Genomic DNA, 5930 nt, shown 5'->3' with positions numbered 1-5930 from the left:
CGTGCATGCACAGAAACACACATATTGTAAATACAGTTTTTGTTGCACAGCCACACACACAAACAGAAACAAATAAACACACACACATACAGACCGCAATCCAGCAAAGGGAGAGGAAAACACAATTAGAGGAGAAAAATGTCAGGTCTACTTCATAGTGTGCAGACTTCTCAAGTGGCCCCCCCGAACCTCGCTGTGCCGGGAATGGGAATTAACGGGGCCGGTAAATAAGGAATGTGTTCCTGGGAGAGTTGCCCTCCGGTCACTGCGCTTCCAAATGAAGATGCCTTTAATGTGAAATACTCCTGACACTGGTGGAAAACTACGGCTCTAAGTGAAAGATAAGGCGTGACTGTTTCTATTTGAAGGAACACATTTGATCGCTTTGCCATCAAGGTCTTTCATAAGTGCAGCGACAGATGAATTGCGGGCCTGTGTGTGTGTATTTCTTTCTTTTCTTTTCTTTTTTTTTCAAGTTGCATCTTGATTTGCTGTTTTCTGAAATGGCTGTGTTTTATCTTCTCCAATTAGTGTGATAAATTGAAGTAGCAGAAAGAAAGTGCGTGTAAACAAATGTTACCGGCAAAATGATTACAGGACGTCCTGTAATCCATCTTATGCGATTTGTTAGTTGCTGTAATACACTGTTAAACCTCTTTTACTTTTATTAAACTGATTAAGATAACATGGTGATAATGAGGCTCATCTAGGTTGATGCTAGAGGACAACCCCCCTCCTCCACATCAACAGCAAGAAAGGGGGGAAAAAATCCAATAACCTGCACGCTGAGGAAGTCATTGCATCTCAACAGTTTTACGCTGAGCTAGTTCCTCCGTCCCTCTCCCTTCCTGTGACGGACTATCATAGCCAATTTTACAGTAAATTACTTCCTAAACAAGCTCGATAAAGACAAGCCCAGCAGTCTGGCACCCGGCGCTCGCGTGTAAACATGATTATATCGAGGAAGTGGCTTCACATTTTCGAGCACACCGTGACAGCCAATTAGGGCCTGCGTTAGCGCGGCTAATTCTTCAAAATGCAGTATGGTGAGGAGTGACAGAGCGGGATGGAGGGAGGGCAGAGGAGGAAGAAGAAGAAGAAGGGATTGATAGAAAGAGAGAGGAGCAATTAAAATAGGAGAAACGCCACAGATTGGGTTGTAATTACTGTGTGCGAGAGACCATATTAGTGCTGTTTATTTTGACTCCGACGCTAACAGCCGCGAGGACTCTTTCTGTGTGTGTGTGTGTGTGAGTGTGAAGACTGTGAAATTCAATTATACCTGCCATTAGAGTCTATTGGCTGTCTATAGAGGGAAGGAGACGGGAGATAAAGAAAAGTGATTTCATTTTTCTGCTGACAAGAGGCGGAGGGGGTCTGCGACACCACTCTGTCAACGCACACGAAAGTCGCTGGCGAGTTCATCTGCCGGAAACAATTACACACGAGCCCGTCCGTGTGACAGTTCTCAGTCGCAAATGCACCTGTAATTGCTCACAGAGGAGGATCTCTCTGCTGTGCCCGGCTCGCCGTCAAGCAGGCCACGAGGCCATCGGGATCCTAATTGTGAGGAGCTCAATTAGTTGTGTCCTCTCTCCTCCCCCTTTTTTTTCTCCTCTGCCTCCATAAACAAAAAGCGCATTACGCATAGATCCCCGGGAGTTGCTGGGGTAACAAAGCGGTGGTGGGTCTTTAATGAACTGTCTCGTGCCAGCGGCTGGAAGGCGCTCCTCCTCTGATTCTGATAAGTTAAGTTAGTCCAAATCAGACTGAGGGGAGTGAGCGTTTTACAGCCTTTTTCCACCAGTCGTTTTAATCTAGCTGCTCCCTGTTGAGGCCCAGAGGGGACGTGGCTTACACCTTTCAGGGTGATGTTTACTGGGGATTCCCCCCCTCTCACTGATGCCTGTTTGACCCTCCGGTCTTTCGCTGAGTGATTTCCTCCAGGCAGGGTTTCACAATATGGTAACTGGCAGGCAATTTCCATCTTTATTGATGATCCAGTGCAAAGTCAAAGTCACATTTTGGGGCTGAAAATGACCAGAATTCCTGGGTGGGCCTTTCAGTGTGTAACACACAAAAACAATTGAGCTTATTTCCTTTAATACGATGTCTGACATGCCAGGGGTGTTTAGCAGGTAGCAGCAGGTGGCCAGGGGGGAAAAGGCTAGCATCTTGTTAGTGTAAAATATATGCTCCCAACAACAGACTGGAGGCAAAATGTTCTGAGAATAAATCCGAACACGTTTCCTGTTGGAGTTTTAGGACTTAGCTGGTCACTGTCTTGCCTTCATGGCTGCAGTCAGGAAATGTAACCCACACAGGATGGATGATTTCAATCCTCAAAATGTAACTCAAAAAAGTTTAAGGCTAGATATTATTAAAACTGTAAAGCTACATGTCTATCTTCTAACTGCGGGTCTTTCTCTCCCTGCCTCCCTGTCGTCCTTCCTCCCTCCCAGTGCAGCTGTTTTTAATCTTGTCGAGGCATGCTGCACAACACTTATGTGTGTAATTCTCATAATTCCCATGTTAAACGGAACATAATCGCACTAGCACTGAAAGGCAATTCTGTTCGACCTCAGAAAATGAAAGGAAACGGGGGGAAAAAAAATGACCCTGCGCAGGTTATTGCTTTCCGTTGAGCATGCGTCAACAACTCTTGAATTTAATGCATTCCCGCAGCGGTGCGCGGCTCACTGGGCCTCTGGGGAAATAACAGCGTGTAGCCATTTGGGGATTATGGACGAGTAAAGCAAGAAAAGGTGTTGAGACATATACACTGTAAGGCTGTATGAGTGTGGGATTGAGCCCACGGGCCCTGAGGCCTTATCGACGTACTGACGGACTCCGCTCAGGATTTATCAAGTCTTAACATGACGTGGCCACACACTTGCAGTTGATTATTTAGGGTATAGGTCCAAAGTGTATAGTAGATAACAAAGAGTACACTCATGCCTGCACTGTATGTTGGGATTAGATCAAATAATCCTCCTGTTGGTAAGTGAACATGACATGATTACACTGACAATGCATACCTCCCTGAATCAACCTCTTTTTTTCTGTTTATAATGTCTTACTGCTGAAAACCCTCTGCTCTCAAATCAACCTCCTTCTTCGTGATCAGGGTCGATTAAATATGGAGTGCATACGCATCATTTTCTTCTGGCATTTTAATTGGGGAAATGTTCATTGGGCATTGGTGCAGTTTCATTTTGGTCCCCGGGGCAGGGTTTTGTTCCTCAAGATGTTGAAGGGACACACACAGATCTCTCCAAAATCACACAAACCTCTTGAGAGATGCATCTGGAGATTTGCCAGTGTGGCTTGTATACATATATTTTGTATTGTACATTGTGTGTAAAAATGCGATTAAGAGTTAAGATTACTGGGTGGTGATTCTTACCAATAACGTCACCTATAGCTGCAGACAGTTTAAATACCTGCAGAGTCATACAGGCTATGTGCGCAGACAAAGTTAGCATGAAACTGGTGCACAAAGTGAAGCATTTAGCAAATACTACCTGATGTTTCCCTCAGGAGTAAGTGGAGGCCGAAACACAGCTAATATTGGACGAGTGAATATTGGACTTAACATTCATTTGGTGGCAAGCATTGAATGCTAATGTTGCTCTGCGTCTGCTGGATGAGACCAAAGTGGACAAATATTAAATGAATACTGTCTGGCAAAGTACTGGTCTTTAATGGGATATTTACAGAGAGCTCTGAGTTTATGTTATCATCTAAACAGCTAAAACAGGCTATAGCTTTATTTATAGTAGTGGTAATAGTAAGCACAACTCAAACCAACCTTTTTAATCACTTTGGTAAACAACACTATGTGAAACAGACATGTAAGAATGGAAACTGTCCTCTTTGCCAGTGAAGCTTGTTTCAGCTCTGATAATAATAATGTCCTGCTCCCACAAATCTTCTCCAAGCCTCTCCATGTTGTGCCAGGATTGCGCTCGCACCTATGGTCACACACCCACAGGCGTCTCCATTTGCGCCCCTCCAATGGACATTATGAAGGGTAAAAATTCCTGATTTTCTCATGCAGGGGAAGTTTGCTAACACTTTCAGACAGGCACAGATATTAGTGTATACATGTGAGTCCCTGTGTGCGCATGCATGCGTGCAGAATGTGTTTATTTCGCATGCCGTCTTATTGAACATGCGCGAACATTGGCACAGACACGTCCTCAGTATATAAACCACTATGTGAGTGTGCTTGTATGTATGCGTCTGCGGCAAGATTTGTTTTTGATGCTAAAGCGCTTTTATAATTGGCGCAGATAAGCAATGCTTAACATCTCTTAAATATTCACTCATGCACACATACACCATTACAATAACATGCAGCATTAGAATATTAGGTTTACAGCCCAGTCGTTTGTCAAAGGGCTCTTTAGAGGCTGTAAAACTGTCTGAGTGTGGGGATTTGTCATCACCACAGAGGCCTGCTCCTTCTATTAGTCATAAAATATATAGAGAGGCAAACACAGGCTGTGATGAAGACGCAGCAGCGAGACTGAGAGAGATAAAATGTGCGTGTATGGGAACTGGATAAGGCTACGCTGATGCTAAGTTGTTCACTGAAGTTTTGTGGTTTCTTTATGATGGACAGAGAGAGAGAGAGAGAGACTGAAGGGGGAATAAAGGGGGAAGACAGAGAAGGAGCTGTGCAGTATGAAGTGTATACTGTATCTCCTCAGCTCTATTTCAAGTCTTTCTGCATGACTGTGTGTGTGTCCACCCTTTGTTGAAAGCAGTTATTTCCCATTTTCAATATCCTGTTCTATTTCATTCTGTTCAATTGTATTCCCTTCAACATTCTCACACACATACACACACACACACACACACACACACACAGACAGTGTTTCTATGAAGAAAGATGACGGCATTGAAGATGATGACAACTCCCATCTGACATTTACTAACCTTTTGAGCAGAGAGATGGGGATGGGAGAGGGAAAGAGAAAAGGAGGAGAGGGGATGGACAGATGAGAGGGAGGGACGCAGTCCGGGCAGAGGAGGAGGTTGGGGGGGGGGGGGGGTATGCATGGCATTCCTGTTTTCTATTCCTTTCGCCATCATATTGTGCTCAGCTCTCCACAAAAAGCTTTTGTTACTGTCTGCACCTTTTCTTCAGGCTTAAAGCGTACAGATTCTTTTTATACTCACAAAGCCCTCAATTTTTTCACCGTCTCTCTTCATTTGGCAGATGTGGCATTCTTCAACTGTGTGTGTGTGTGTGTGTGTGAGTGTGTGTGTGTGTGTGTGTGTGTGTGTCTGATGGTGTTTAGTCATAAGTGATTAGTCTCTGCACTTGGTTAAAGGGACACCCACTTTTTGGCTGATAATCCCTTTGACAAACATGCAAAAACAAAAGAAATGCTCACCTTTGCATGTGTACAGTGTTTGCCAAATCCTAAGGAAAAACTAAGGAAAATGCTGTTAAAACAATTAAATGATGGTCAGAAATATTGTTCTCATTTCTAATGTGGAAAAGAAAAAAATGTAGTGGAGGAAATGAAAATCTAAAAAAAGTAATGAAAGTGAAGTACAGAGAAAGATAAGGGATGAGCAGAGACGAGGTCATGGACTCTATCCAAACTGAGTGAAATATCCAGGCTTGTATATATGTATTTCAGAGGAGGCTGGCATATAAATATAAAAAAGAGTAATTGGTTGAAATAAACCATTACCAAATCTCAGTATTATTTATAAAATATTTTTTCCCTCTTCTCTGGAAAAACTCCATTATTGAAATTCTGATTATAATCTTTCAACAGCGACACCTGCAGGCAAGAGGGGACAGGGCAGTCTGTGTGAAGTGGCGGTGGGGGGCAGAGGAGGACGGGCTCCTGCTGTCCTCCTAAGGGCGGGATCTCTCGCCCAGGGGGCATCCTGATCACATGCCCGAA

This window comes from Enoplosus armatus, chromosome 6, assembly GCF_043641665.1.
Source record: "Enoplosus armatus isolate fEnoArm2 chromosome 6, fEnoArm2.hap1, whole genome shotgun sequence".
In the NCBI taxonomy this organism is placed as follows: Eukaryota; Metazoa; Chordata; class Actinopteri; order Centrarchiformes; family Enoplosidae; genus Enoplosus; species Enoplosus armatus.
The sequence above is the reverse complement of the archived record's forward strand: the minus strand, read 5'-3'. Positions refer to the sequence as shown.